We start from the raw sequence: 15,667 nt of genomic DNA, 5'->3' as shown, positions 1-15,667 counted from the left end.
CAAAGTCAAGAATAAAAATTCATTTCTTGAACACAAGGTTATGTGAAGCACAACACATCTGCGAGATCTGGTTCAGTTCCTGGTGCAGTCACAAGCCCACCATGTGATCTGTCTCGAGCCTCAGTTTCCCCACCTGTCATATGGGGAGAATAATAATCATTCTGCTCGCGGAGGAGGAGTAAGAACCAATGCATTATCGCGCTTGATGATATACAAATTCCTGCCTCTGGACTAGCACAGGTGTAGTACAAACTCCTTTCCCTCATCTCCTGCACTGTGCCCTGAAGGCAAAGGCATTAAGGAAACACTCTTTCTGGTAAACCAGAAGAGGAACTCTCCTGGATCATAATCTCCTTTCATGTGTCTCTGCCTCCAGGCATCTCACTGGTAAAATTAAAGCAAGACAATTAAACCGTAGCTGGCTCCCAGGTGCTTCTGCCCAACATGAAGGAAGAACGTTACGTGTGCTGGTTTAAATCCATTCGCTCCCTTCCCACTTAGCTTTGTCATTAACGTTTCCTTCCACATTCTGGTGGGTGACCAAAAGCCGTTCCCATCTGCTTCTGCTCCAGAGCCTGGCTTGAAATGAGCTGGCAGGTCTCAGCTCAATTCCTACTAAACAGATGCATCAGCCTGAAATCATCATCACACATGACCCTTTTGCTGGCAGCCTCAGTGGAGGCTGGAAACTCTTGCTAGACAAATGCAGGCTAGGAATAGGGTGATGGTAATTAGCCATCAGAACAATGTCCCCAGAGAGGTGTTGGATTCACCACCTCTTGATGTTTTTTACACAAAGGGGCTACGTCTAAACTGGCACCCTTTTCCGGAAATGCTTAAAATGGAACAGTTTTCCGTTATAAGTATTTCCGGAAAAAGCGCGTCTACATTAGCAGGATGCTTTTCCGGAAAAGCACTTTTTCCGGAAAAGCGTCCGTGGCCAATGTAGACGCGCTTTTCCAGAAAAAAGCCCCGATTGTCATTTTCGCGATCGGGGCTTTTTTGCGGAAAAGAAATCTCTGCTGTCTACACTGGCCCTTTTCCGGAACAGTTTTTCCGGAAAAGGACTTTTGCCCGAACGGGAGCAGCATAGTTTTTCCGGAAAAACACTGACAATTTTACAGTAGATCGTCATTGCTTTTCTGGAAAAGCAAGTGGCCAGTGTAGACAGCTGGCAAGTTATTCCGGAAAAGTGGCTGCTTTTCCGGAATAAGTGGCCCAGTGTAGACACAGCAGGCTGAATGCCTCGTTCTAAAAGAAATACTGTCACTCTGCCAGAAGTTAGAGGTTTAATGCAGGAATGGCGGGATGGCATTCTCCGGCCTGTGTTAAGTGAGTCAAACTTGATAATCATCAGAGCTCAGAAAAATTTAAATTTGCATCCGATGGAAAACGCTGGTTATTTCAACATTCCTTTTCATCCTCCCTCCCAATTGAAATATCAACAGTTTTTTTGCAGAATAAGAAGTTTTTTAAAAATCATTTTTAGACGTGACAACATGTTTTCATTTCAGCTTTTTCAGTCAAAATGAAATATTTTGAGGTTTCCAAATCGAAAGGTTTTGTTTCACGTCAGGTCAACATTAAATGGCATTTCACTGATTTGTCTCCTAGGGATTGTAGCTTGGATTTCTTATATTCCTAGGCTGCGTCTAGACTGGCAAGTTTTTCCGCAAAACCAGCTGCTTTTGAGGAAAAACTTGCCAGCTGTCTACACTGGCCGCTTGAATTTCCGCAAGAACACTGACGATCTCATGTAAGATTGTCAGTGTTCTTGCGGAAATACTATGCTGCTTTTGTGCGAGAGGGCCAGTGTAGACAAAGCGGTATTGTTTTGCGCAAAAAAGCCCCGATCGTGAAAATGGCGATCGGGGCTTTCTTGCGCAAAACCGCGTCTAGATTGGTACGGACGCTTTTCTGCAAAAAGTGCTTTTGTGGAAAAGCGTCCGTGCCAATCTACAAAAGTGGCGAGGAGTCCTGTGGCACCTTATAGACTAACTGAAGTGTAGGAGCATAAGCTTTCGTGGGCAAAGACCCACTTCGTCAGATGCGTGCCAATCGAGACGCTCTTTTCTGCAAATGCTTTTAACGGAAAAACGTTTCTGTTAAAAGCATTTGCTGAAAATCATGCAGTGTAGATATAGCCCTATTCTCCTTGGTGGACCAGCCTCCATCTCCTGCGTGGTACCTACATCTATGTCATTCCCACAATGTAAATAATGTTTTTTAAACCCTTGTCATTTTATTTTTGTTTATTGTGTTAGTGTTCGAAAGGGGAGAGGGTGATTTAAAAAATGGAACTCATTTTGGGAGAAGGGGTAATCTTGTGTTTGTAATTCATGTATTTTTAAACTGTACATTTTATTGAGCTATGCTGATTTTAAATGCCCCAGGGCTAAGATACGCTATCAATGAATTTGATGAGATGTGTCACCCATGATGTTCGGACACCAGGTGCTCACATGAGATACTGCATTGCATCATGGGAAATGTAGTCTAGCCAAGAAAAAATAACCCCCCAAGATGCTTTACCAATCACTGCTGCTATCAGGAGTTGGTTGTCCACATGGGTTTATTGCTGAGTAAGCAAATTCTCTCTTCCACCTGTCACATGCTGGCCTGCTATGTCTTTGTTCCCCTCTAGTGGCTGACCCATATAAAGACGTTTAAGAGCCCACCGCTGAGGCTGGTCACTGAGTTCAAGGTGTAGAGTCCCATGGTGTAAGACCTCGAGGACTTCTGTCTGATTGTGCAGCACAGCCCTTCCAGGAGGTCACCATGGGACACAAGGATGGACAATTTTTTGCATTCCAGCTGCCAATTCAACAGTTCCCCGTAAAGGAGGGGCAGGGAGCCACCGACCCCCAGGAAAATCGGTCCGGGCCGCGCACAAGTGAGTTGCAAAAAGAAAAAAAAAACCCTCACTGACATGGCCCCCAACTGAGCAGGGGAAAGACTCTCCCCACATTCCCACACCAGAGCCTAAGGGGACCCAGCTGAGTGGAGTTTGTGCGCTCCAGCGCCGTAGTGGGGTGGCAGGAAGCCCCAATGCTGAGAGAGGGCCCTGATCCTCAGAAGCTAGATCCAGGTGAGACGGGGGCCGCATCCGCCCCAAAGCCTTAGGTTCCCCACCTAAAGAATCCGAACGGCATGGCCAGGATTCTAGCAATGAGAAGAGATGTTATCAAGAAGGGTGAGGGGAGGAGAGAAGGCCTCACTTTCTGATATCTGCGGTTAGCGTCAATCGTTTCCGACTGACCACAAGACACTATGGTGGCTGTCATCGCCATGTACAGCCACCCTGGAGTTCCACTGTGCCAGGAGATGTACAACTAGGGAGCAAAGGACAGTCCCCCTCCCCTTCTCCTCTCCCCGCCCCACAGTCTACAACGTCTACACACTGTTGCAAATTAGGAGCAACTCTGTGGAAGTCAAAAACCATACAGAGGTCCCATGCCCACTAGAATTTAGCAAAGAGAACTGCCAAGAGAATGGTTTGATTCCTGGGTTCGCTGCCAGGCTGCGCATTAGGAATGAATTCAGCAGCTGCTTTTCTCTCACTTTGCAAAGAAACAGTCGCAGACTCATTTCCCGGTGGGTTTTTGTTTGTTTGTTTTAAAAGCAATTAACGTGTAGGAGAATGTTCCCTTGAACAGGCAGGAGTGAAAAACACTTTGATTTCCTCTAATGAAAAGTGCAATAGGAGAGAGGGGCAAACAAAAAGGTGGAGCATCGCAATCTGCTGTGTTTATCGTTGCTCCCGTTTCATGGGGGGAAACTGAGGCACGCCAGCTCAATTGAAATCACACAGCAGGACAACTGAAAAGTCAAGTCCCCTGACTCCCAGGTACCTACTATAACCACAAGATGAAGGGTTTCGTTTTCTCTTGCTATGTGAGTGCCTGCCTGGCGCTCGCTAAACTTTTCTTTAATCATGAGCTGTGCTTCTTATTTCTATCTGTCAGAAACTTTTGAAAGTGACATCCACAAGCGCCACGTCCTTGGAGAGACCTGCTATTTGATATCTGTCCACATGTAGCAGTGATCTGCTGGGAAGGGGGAAGAGGGTCATGCATCTTGGCTTGGCAGGGCCCAGGCAACCGTCACCCAATAAATCAAAGCGGAATCAGAGCAGGCGTCCCCAGCTGCCAGGGCAAACCAGCACGAGAAATTTAGAAGAAGGCAAAGCACTTTGGAGACCGTATCCCTGTCTTCTGGAGAGGGCTTTATCTCATTAAAACAAACGAACAGATGCCTGTTGCCCGCATCAACAGGGGAAATGCGATTCCTGATTGCACTTTATAAACCCCAAGCTGTTTACTGCCTTGGCAGATAAGTTTAGCCTTTAAGAGAAGAAGAGACAGTCTGGGGTTTATACATTTAATGGACTTTTTTTGTGTGTGCACGTGTGCGATAACACATCTCACTGAAAAATTGATTCCGAGACCAGACCAAACCAAATTCTGCAAGCAACCGCAGGCTCTGAGAGTAGCTTAAGAGAGGGAACGTGTACTCTACCCATAACCCTGATCGTACCAAGCCTGGGCTCTTGGAAAGTATAAGGCAGAGGGGCCTAGATGGGGAAGGGAAGGGAAGGGGAGGGCTGTGGCACTCAACCCAGCTCTTCAGCTGAGTCTGAGCCTCTTGAGCTCCAAGGAGGAACTGCCTCATTCTGGCCTCAAAGCTTCCTTTTAACTGGCATGCCGGGCCCTGATTGGTCATGTCCTTTGTGCCACTCTATCTTTCCTGGAGGACTTCTCTATGTTTGCTGGGTGGGGTGTGGCAAGGCCACAAGTTTCCAGCAGGGGGCTTTGGGGCCTGGTCTACCCTGTCACACCATTGTACAGAAAGGATGTTAAAAAAATTTGAAAGGATCCACAGGTGAGCAACAAAGATAATGAAGGGGCTGGCATGCAAGCCATATAAGAACATCAGAACGGCCACACTGGGTCAGACCAAAGGTCCAGCTAGCCCGATGTCCTGTCTGCCGACAGTGACCAATGCCAGGTACCCCAGATGGAACTAACAGAACAGGGAATCACCAAGTAATCCATCTTCTGACAGAGGATAGGAACACCATCCCTACCCATCTTTGCTAATACCCACTGATGTACCTGACCTCCATGAATTTAACTAGCTCTTTTTTGAACCCTGTTAAAGTCCCTGCCTTCACCATCTCCTCTGGCAAGGAGTTCCACAGGTTGACTGTGTGTTGCATTAAGAAATACTTCCTTCTGTTTCTTTTAAATCTGCTACCTATTAATTTCATTTGGTGCCCCCTAGTTCTTATGTTATGGTAACTGGTAAATAACTTTTCCTTATTCACTTTTTTCCACACCAGTGATGATTTTATGGCCCTCTATCATATCCTTTTCAATAGCTCTCTTCTGATACTTGAAAGACTTCCATAATAATGAGGGGGGGGGGGAGTTATTGTCCTTCTCTCTGTGGCAAAAGGCAAGTGGCAAGGAATCCAAACTACAGCAGAGCAGATTTAGATTCAATCTCAGGAAAAAGTTCTACCTCTAAGAATAGTAGGAGAATGGAATAGACACGGAGGGAGGTTGTGGAAGGGCCCATAGCCTTTGCTTTAATTACGGGTGGGGAACTTTTTTTGAGTCAGGGGTCCCTAACCCACAGTAAAAACAGTCAAGGGCTGCACACAAGTGAGAAGCGGGGAAAAACCCTCACTGTCCCCTGACTGAGAAGGAAAAAGACACGCCCCACAGTCCTCTCGCACACCAGAGCTGGGGGGGGGGGGGGCAGCCTAGTAGATTTTATGTGCTCCTGCCACCAGGGGGGTAGCAGTGGGGCCGGAGCACCAGAGTGGGCCCCCAATGCTGGGAGACGCCCTGAGTGTTGGGGGCCAGATCCAGCCAAGCCGAGGGCCGCATTCGGGCCCCGGGCCTGAGGTTCCCCACCCCTGGTTTAGATCCAGAAGTTCTCAAACTTCACTGCACGGTGACCCACTTCTGACCATGAAAATTACTACACGACCCCATGACGGGGGACTGGAGGGCAGGGGTTGCCAAGTTACTCTGAGCTATCCAACGCTCTCGGACAGCCATGGGCAACCTAGGCTGGTGTGGGGGGCGCGTGAGTGGCCCTCCTTTACTTCAGAGGGCCCCAATATTGTTGCAACCAAGATGGTTTCCCAGGGTCGGGCAGTTTTGCTCACTGTGCTGGCGTCCTTAGAACGTGCGGGGGATACCAACCGGACCGAAGCCTCATGGGGACCGGATGCAGGAGGAGCACACGGCTCAGCATTCTGTGCCATCCGCATGCCCCTGACTTCACATGAATGCCGCTTAATATCAGTAGGGAAACACAACGTCTCGTGGGTCGCATCTAGAACCCCAAGGGGCTGCGTGCGGCCCTCCGCCGCTCTAGGCCCTGCAGTGCCGCCACAGAGGTTCTGTGTCATTATTATATTTATTAGCAGCCCCTCTGCTGAGATCAGGTGGTAGAAAGCGAGTCTCTGCTCTCAAGAGCTGACTGACAACACAACGAGCAGGAATAGTGAGAGCACACAGTAGATTCGCGGTCGAGTTGGGAGCAGAATCTAGACCTCTGGATATTCCAGCTTTGGGTCTCTGTCCATCTTGAACCAGATGAAGAACCCTAGCCCCCATCACTACATCTAGACTGCATCCCTCTGTCGACAGAGGGATGCAAATCAAGCACGTCAAAATTGCTAATGAAGCTGGCATGTAAATATCCTGCAACTCATTAGCATAAACATGGCCGCCGCTTTTTTTTAAACTGAGTTTTTTCGAAAAAAAACCCTCGGCAGTCTAGACACGGAGCTGTCAAAAATAAACCCTTTTTCGACAGATCCCAAGTTCCTCAAAAAATGAGGTTTACAGGATCTTTCAAAACAGGGTTGTATTTTCGAAAGATCACATCTAGACTGCAGGGTTTTTTTTCAAAAAAGCTCCGTTTTGAAAAAAAGCGGTGGCCATGTTTAGGCTAATGAGGCATGGGATATTTAAATCCCTGCTTCATTAGCAATTTCGATGTGCCTAATCTGCATCCCTTTTTCGAAAAAGGGATGCAGTCTAGACATAGCCCAGGGGTGGTAGGTACCATTCAATCCAATTACATTCACCGAGGCTTTATTAGCATCACAAGTGGTGCCAAAGCAAAAGCCAGGCCTCTTATGCATCTGTCAGAGGCAGCTATGTCCCACCGTGCCCAGAGCCCTGTTTACAGCCCAGTAACAAAGACAGCAGTCTGTGCCACGGGCAGCTTACGGTCTGTATGTCAGACAGGACAGCGAAGATATATAGGGTAGGTTGTGAGGATGAGGTTACAACAAACAGGTTAGCAGAAAAGCATCGATCATTCCAGCGTCTTCAATATTCACCTCTTCTGCTGTAGAGAAGAACGCCTGTTTCTACAGGAACAAAATGTTCCAATTAACCCCTGCGACAAAGGGGGAAATTTAAGTTTTCCGGAGTCATTCATCTGTTTTTCTATCCCCTATACACCAAACGCCAACTGGTGATCAATCTAGCCAGCCAGCCAATATGGTGCCCGTTGCTTTATCCAAGTGCTGGAGCCCATATGGCATCACCATTGTGTCCACTCTGAGGCGGGCCAGAAATACTTCTGGAATATTCTTCCCTCACGTTTCTGAACACGTGGCCCCCTGCTCTCTGTAAACCAGACGCAGGAGAGGGAAGGAGAATATAAGTAAACAACGATTTTGGGATCACTGAAAGGTTCCCGAGGCATCTTATTTTTGCCACAACCCCAGCCATTCCCCAGTGCCGTTTCATTTGGTAAAAAGCCGCCTTCGGGCCTGTTCTCGCATAGCCAGAGCGTAGAGAGGCACACGCTTCATGGCACATCTTCATCAGTGCTTGAAAGTCCAGGGATTCTGATCTGGAGTCTGAGGACGTGGTAATTTGTATTCTGTGCCACACAACCAAAGAGCTTGTTATGCAAACACAGACCACTGATTTGACAAATCTCCTGGAAACAGAATTAATGTCTGTATTCTGGGGGAAAAAAAGATGTAATTTATTTTAATATTTTAGAGAGGAAATATATGTATACGTGTGTGTCCATAAATACATCTAACTAAAAACACACTATCACCCCCCCCCCCCGCATATTGACTTCCAAAGAGCTTTTGTGTTGATTTACCCCAATTGAAGGAGTGACTCTAAATCGATATTACGTTGGTGCAAATTTGCCATAGCTCCATGGATGCCAAGGAGCCTTGTGGATACACAGCAGCTAAAGATCTGGACCACTAGACAAAAACCATCCCAGAAGGTCTCACTGCATTCAATAGTGAGATGTTACAGTGGGTAGCATATTCCCCCTCACCCCCCCACACACACACCTGACTGTCAGTGACATCTTTCATTGTTTGTTTATGGCGTGTGATTTTATTAGCATAATAGTGATGTCCTCTTGCTAACGATGCTTTATTGATGATGCTTAGGAGGGAAGTGAGCTCTGCATAATTGAGGCTTGGATGGAAGGAAGAGTTTGGCATCGCTCCGATTTAGATGTGAGAGATTTCTTAATTTGATTTGAGGCCGGGAGAGTGTTCTCTCTTGAATCTCTCTCCCTCTCCTCCCCTACCGTATGTACCCATCCATCTATCTATCAGTCAAGTTCAGGTTTCCATGACAAGCATCTCCATGTGATCTAAGTGCTGGTGTCTATGGAGGAGTAGCAGACAAGAACGAAGTGGAGGGGAGCCATTGAAAGATGCGTCTTGGAGGGGAAGGACAGGCCGTGGGGGGAGGGGGTGCAGGGAGGAAAGCATGTCTCCAGAGGGAACAGAGAGGGTGAACTTGGGAAAACTAGACACAATTCCCTGCTTTGCCAGAGAGCTCTGTGACTGAATCCCACTATGGCTGCATTCCCCACCTGCACAAGGAGGAAAACAGCATTACCTCTGAGGGGGTCTGTAAAGCAACGTGCTACTGTCCGTGAGCTGCTCCGATGGTCCATTAGTGGGGGCCATCCGAGGACCTCAGCTTGGTAAATCTGGAGTCTGGAGCATGATCTGCTTTTCCCCCAGGGACTCTGCGGCGAGGGGTTCACTGTGCGCTGGAAAGGAAGCGAAAAACGCCTGACTGGGCTCTCCATTTATGAGACACACGGGGCTTGACCCAACAGGCACTAAATCCCTGGAAACTTCTCCGGTGACTTGCATGGAAACTGGATAGAGCATCATCAATTCCCACGTGCCCTACCAGGAGACTTCCACCGAGTTCCTGCTTCAGGGTACAGCTACACTGCACAGCTATTTCGAAATCATCTATTCTGGAATAGTTATTCTGAAATAGCTTCCTTCAAAATAGTACGTCTACACTGCAGGGAAGCCTCAAAAGCAGTCGCGGGCTGGTTTCCCTGGGTACGTCTAGACTACATGGCTCTGTCGACGGAGCCATGTAGATTTGTTTGTTTGGCAAAGGGAAATGAAGCCACGATTTAAATAATCGCGGCTTCATTTAAATTTAAATGGCTGCCCTGCTCTGCCGATCAGCTGTTTGTCGGCAGATCAGGGCAGTCTGGACGCTCCCCTGTCGACATGAAAGCCCTTTATCAACCTCCCCGGTAAACTTCATCCTAGGAGGCATAACGGGGAGGTCGATAAAGGGCTTTCAGGTCGGCGCGGGAGCGTCCAGACTAGCGCACTGAGCCGACAAACAGCTGATCAGCTGTTTGTCGGCTTAGTGTGGCAGCCATTTAAATTTAAATGAAGCTGTGATTATTTAAATCGCGGCTTCATTTCCCTTTGCCAAACAAACAAATCTACATGGCTCTGTCGATGGAGCCATGTAGTTTAGACGTACCCTAACTGTCCTTCAAAGTAGGAATAAGAGATCCTCCGGAATAGGGCTTTATTCCGGAGGATCGGGCCAGTCTAGATGCTTTTTTACGGCTTTTCCCCAAGCCGGAAAAAAGCGGCGGACATCTTTATTTAAATCCTGCGGGGGATATTTAAATCCCCCGCGGATATCCCTATTCTGAAGCTGAAAATTAGCATGCCCCTTTCGGAAAAGGGGCCAGTGTAGACGTAGCCGCCCAGTTCTTTCAGTCTTCCTTCATAGCTCATGTTCTCTAGACCTTTAATCATTCTTGTTGCTCTTCTCTGGACCTTCTCCAATTTCTCCACTGGACTCAATCCTCCAGCTGAGGCGTAACCAGCACAGAGTAGAGTAAAAGAATGACTTCTCGTGTCTTGCTCACAACACCCCTATCAATGCAGCCCAGAATCAGGTTGGCTTTTTTTGCAGCATTGTCACATTGTTGGCTCATATTTAGCTTGTGGTCCACTATCACCCCTCGATTCCTTTCTGCAGGGCTCCTTCCTAGACAGTCGCTTCCCATTCTTTATGTGTGAGACTGATCCTTCCTCAGTGGAGCACTTTGCATTTGTCCTTATTAAACTTCATCCTATTTACCTCAGAGGTAGCTGCTGGCAAACTGGGTTTATCTGAACCACTCATCAAAGAACCTTGTGACTGGCCACTTCTTCCCCAAAGCAGGTTGTCGATATACAAGCTTATGATGTTCAACTCCTAATCAACTGCTCCTTAACCCACCTTTGTTTAGCATGTATTCTTCCTGCAGATTAATGCCAGCTGAACTGGGGAGATTGTAATCTCCACATTTTCTTTCCTGTCGCATGCAGCGCATGTTACATCCACTATGTGTATACACACACACACACACACACACACACACACTGTAGGTATTCTGTTTATCCTAATGCCTTTCAGTAAGGGAGCGCTTTCCTTTCAGAGTCAGTGAAACCAAATCAATGGCCTACCATTGATTATTCTAATGCCTGTCCAACCCAATTGCTTCTCCCCCCTTTCTGATCCTTCGACCATTCCTTACTAATTAAGCAGTTCAAAGCTCATTCCCTTGTTACCTTCGCCTTCTCTGAAAGGCTGTGATACACATCTTTCTCTCCCACTACAAGAGCTCCGCCCAAGTTTGTGGCTGCTGAACCACCTACATGCAGTACCATCCCCACACTATTCTAAGAGGAGTGTCTGTAAGAAACTAATCAAGCATTCTGTGCTCCTTTTGCCTTAAAGATGCTAGGCAAAGCCAAGTTCTTTTGAACGTTCAAGCAGAATACTTATTAATTTTATGAGGGAGATATGGAAATAATTGCCCTGGAACCTAGTGCAGAGAATAGAAAGAGTCTTTTTTTTTTTTGACATTTCATTTGTATTGTTTTATTATTATTTCACTGGAAATAGGTAATGCAATTTTCAAATGCTTTGAAATCTGTATTTATACCCTCCCCCCCCTTACAGGGATGCTAAAAACCAGGTTAAACCAGACAAAATGTGCCACACAGAAGGCAGCGATACAAGTAACGAAATAATATTGTGGCTGTCATTGGTGCTGTACGCCATGACTGCAAGGAACTTCATAGCAACCCATCAGGATTCAATTCAGGCTCTCTTGCTTGCAAAAGCACTTGAGCTAAAGGAGAATCACCATTAGCTTCTTCAAGTATTGGGCATATGACACAGATCTGAGCAGTTCTCATTCTGTCCCATAGGTGGCAACCTGTTACATGACAAGCAATGGTGGAAATCCATTAGAAGTGTAGTTTCTTCCCCTCACCCCTATAAAAAATGTCAAGGAGAAGGAAAACTGTCCCTCATCTATGTCAATTTTCCTTTAAAAATTTTGGGGATGGGTCTGTTGACAAAGGAATGGAAACACAAATATTTCAACAAAAGGGATATTTTTCATAGACTTTCCCATTGTATCCAAAAATCTATTTTCTGTGGAGGAAAAAATGATATTTCAGTAGAAAATTTTCCACTGGCTTGCAATTGAACCCGGGGCAAAACTGTGTAGCCAGAGACTCACCACAAGCAACCTAGCTGCTTATAGTGGAGCCTCGTGTATATTTGACTCATAGAATCATAGAACACTAGAATCAGAAAGGAATCCCTCACGGCAGGACCAAGCACTGTCTAAATCATTCCTGATAGGCGTCTATCTAACCTGCTCTTAAAAATCTCCATAGATGGAGATTCCACAACCCCCCTAGGCAACTTATTCCACTGCTTCACCTCCCTGACAGGTAGGAAGTTTCTCCTAGGGTGTGTCTAAACTACATGCCTCCATCGACGGAGGCATGTAGATTAGCCAGATCGGCAGAGGGAAATGAAGCCGCGATTAAAATAATCGCGGCTTCATTTAAATTTAAATGGCTGCCCCGCTCTGCCGATCAGCTGTTTGTCGGCAGATCCGGGCAGTCTGGACGCGACGCGCCGACAAAGAAGCCTTTCTTGATCGGCACAGGTGTGCCTCGTGAAACCAGGTTTACCTGTGCCGATCAAGAAAGGCTTCTTTGTCGGCGCGGCGTGTCCAGACTGCCCCCATCTGCCGACAAACAGCTGATTGGCAGAGCGGGGCAGCCATTTAAATTTAAATGAAGCCGCGATTATTTTAATCGCGGCTTCATTTCCCTCTGCCGATCTGGCTAATCTACATGCCTCCGTCGACGGAGGCATGTAGTTTAGACGTACCCCTAATGTCCAACCTCAACCTCCCTTGCTGCAGTTTAAGCCCATTGCTTCTTGTCCTGTCCTCAGAGGCCAAGGAGAACAATTTTCACCCTTTCAAGTACTGCAGCTTTCGTGGGCAGGTGGTAGGACGCCAGCTTGAAGTGTGTGCCCCCAGCCACACAATGGCAACTCACTTTGTAAAGGCCCCTCCTATGTCCCAGAGCAGAGAGGTCCATGAACAGGGCAGGGGCAGATGGTCAAAATCTGGCACCCGCCACTGAGTGGATCTACTGGCGCTTGCCCTGCTTCATCGAATGGGAGGCACTACAGTGAATAGAGCAGTCTGGGGGCTGCAGGACTGGCTGCAAAGTGACCCCCGCCCCCGCCACCCCATCTCCTGGCTTCTTTGCTGTCTGCATCAGCTCTTCCCCATGGCAGCGGAGTTCAGACTTTTTTCTCATGACCCCTCTGAAGAAAACCATCGATGGCGCGACCCGGCAGAATGTGACCGGAGTGTGGGCTCTGGCGTGGGGCTGAGGAGGGGAGCTTTGGGGTGGAAGAAGGGGCTCTGGTTTTGGGGGAGGGGGAGGGGTGGGGTGGGAGGGGCTTATCTCGAGCGGCTCCCGGGCAGCGGTGCAGTGGGAGGAGCTAAGGCAGCTTCCTGCCTCTGCAGACCCTGCTGCGCCCCAGAAGCAGCCGGCAGCAGGTTCCCAGTCAATGGGAGTGTGGAGCTAGTGTTCGGGGCAGGGGCAGTGCAGGGAGCCCTGTGCGCTCATCTGCCCCCTCACCTAGGAACCGGGCCTGCTGCTGGCCTCTTCTGGGGCGCAGCGCAGTCTGTGGTGCCAGGCCAGGCAGGGAGCTGCCCTACCTCCCCCCCTCCCACTCCCATTGCTCACCTGATCCCCCTGCAGCAACAAGACCCAGCGCCCAACATCTCCACCACCCAGCCAGCCTTGTTTTCAGCCAGCCTTGCGTATGGCATGGCTGCTACCTTGGCCGACCCACCAAGCCTGGACCGCAGACCTCCAGAAGCCAAAGTGGGAGCTGCTACTGCTTGAGCCAAAGACACATCGTCCCAGCGGGGGCTGTCGCTACTCTCTCCTGTGGCTCAGGCAGCGGGGTGCAAAACTCCCCCTCCGCCCTTCCCTCTCCTCTCCTTCTGAATGCTGCACCTGCTCTGGCCCTCACTCCCTCCTCACCCCCAGCCATGTACCGCTAATAGCCTCACACAAATGCTCATTAGGTGACTACGCGGGTCCCCAAATCCTCCGCTGCCGCCTTCTTTCCATATTCTCCAAGCAAGAAGATTGGCAGTGACCTTTAAATGTCATTTCCAAATGCCAGCCTTAGCTAACTGGCTACAAAGTGCAGCATTTACGCTAGATTATGGGGAGAGATGGGGCCCGAACCATCCCCCCGCCCGCCTGATGGGGAATGAAAGGGAGGACACGGGGCTTTGTAGAAGGGCAAAGGGTCTCGTGCCAGCAGACAGCTTGGAGGCGAGGGCAGGAGAGAGGAGGGGCAGTCATCACAGCAATGCTTGATGGCTCGCGTCTCCTCTCAGCAGGGCTCTCTCGAGTACCTCTCCCTGAGGTCGACGTCCCACACGCTGAACCAGGGCTGCTCCTGGCAGAAGTGTCTCGGCTGCCCATGTGCACAGAGTTTGCTTTGTTTCATTTGCATTCACCTGTGGCACATTAACAAACATTCCCTCTCCGGGCTCATGAGGTTCCACCTGGGCAGTCAAGTGTGGCTAAGGCGCGCCAGGGTTGACAGCAAAGTCACAAGCCAGACAGGGACTTTCCAAGTCACTTTAGCACTGAAATAAGAGAGACGGTTTGCAAGGCTCTGCTCACAGCCGGGCTGGCACCAACTCTACTGCCACAGCATTCTCTGCTGAGCCGTTAGGACTCTGCCTGCTGGAGTTGAACGTGAGAATATTTTGCATCCGAGGCTTTGTCTCTGCTGGTACGTTTTGTCGCCAAAAATGGCCTTTTGGCGACAAAACAGTGAGAGCGTTTATGCTGCCATGGGAAAACCACCCTGGGTTGGGGACCAAAAAATTCCAGCCCTGGGAGAGACTTTTGTCCTGCCCCCTCCCTTTATTGTCAACAAAGAGCCAGGGCGGACTCTGCTGTTTGTTTTGCTGAAAGAACTGGTTTTCTCCACTATCCCACAAGGCCTGCTCTGCTCAGTGTTTTGTGATCTCTGCTGCCCTGCAGGCGTGCACTCCCCTCCCCTTTTAAAGCTCTGGGATGTGTCTAGCAGCTGAATGAGCTGCTCCATTTTAGGAACAAAGCACAAATCATTGGAACACGCCATTTCTGCCCTGGCAGGCAGGCTGCTGCTGTCGGGGAGGGGCTGGAGAGGCTGCTGTGTTGCTTTGAAATTCCTTAGCACAGATAGCTCCCAGAGCTAAGAGAATTCCAAGAAGTACAGGGATCAACTCTGCTTTCCCACCATACTGCCTTGAAGGATGCTTACCTACAATGCTTTGCTTTAACTGTCAACAGAGGAGCTAACTATGTGGTCATGAAATGTCAACAGTGGGAGGCAGAAAATCCAGTTTGACCAGTTTTCACTTTTGCCGACTTTTGCATGTTGCACTTTTTGTTCCCGAACCTTCCCAGTGTAGGCACAGAATGAGTCTGGGTTCAGAAATAATTCCTATTGGTCTAGGACATTCCAGGACTCAATTGGCTGAGGAATCTTTCTAAACCATGTTCTGTAGCTCGACTAGAAATCAGAGGCCTGGCACAGATCACCAGGTAGAATTCTTTGGACTGTATAATGCAGGACCTCACATTAGAAAATCGCAGTGGTCTCCTAGGTTTTTAAAAATTAATTAATGTTAAATCAAATCAAATTGTATAAAAAATATCACCACATTGCTCCAGGACATGGTCCTGATTAGACTTGATAAGCTATTCGTTCAGATTATCTGAAATAAAAATCAGGTTGTTTATTTTAAATTAGTCTAAAAATTCAGAACAGTCCTTTAAGAAATATTAGTTGATCTTTTCCATCATCCGTCTGCCCCAGAGATGGGGTCATGTATGGAGGTGGGGGATCACAAGGCTCGGCTATTTAATCTGTATACAAGGCTTTGAGATTCTTGGATGAAAGTTGCTGCACAAGTACAAATTATTGGGACA

This window comes from Pelodiscus sinensis, chromosome 28, assembly GCF_049634645.1.
Source record: "Pelodiscus sinensis isolate JC-2024 chromosome 28, ASM4963464v1, whole genome shotgun sequence".
Taxonomy (NCBI): Eukaryota; Metazoa; Chordata; order Testudines; family Trionychidae; genus Pelodiscus; species Pelodiscus sinensis.
The sequence above is the reverse complement of the archived record's forward strand: the minus strand, read 5'-3'. Positions refer to the sequence as shown.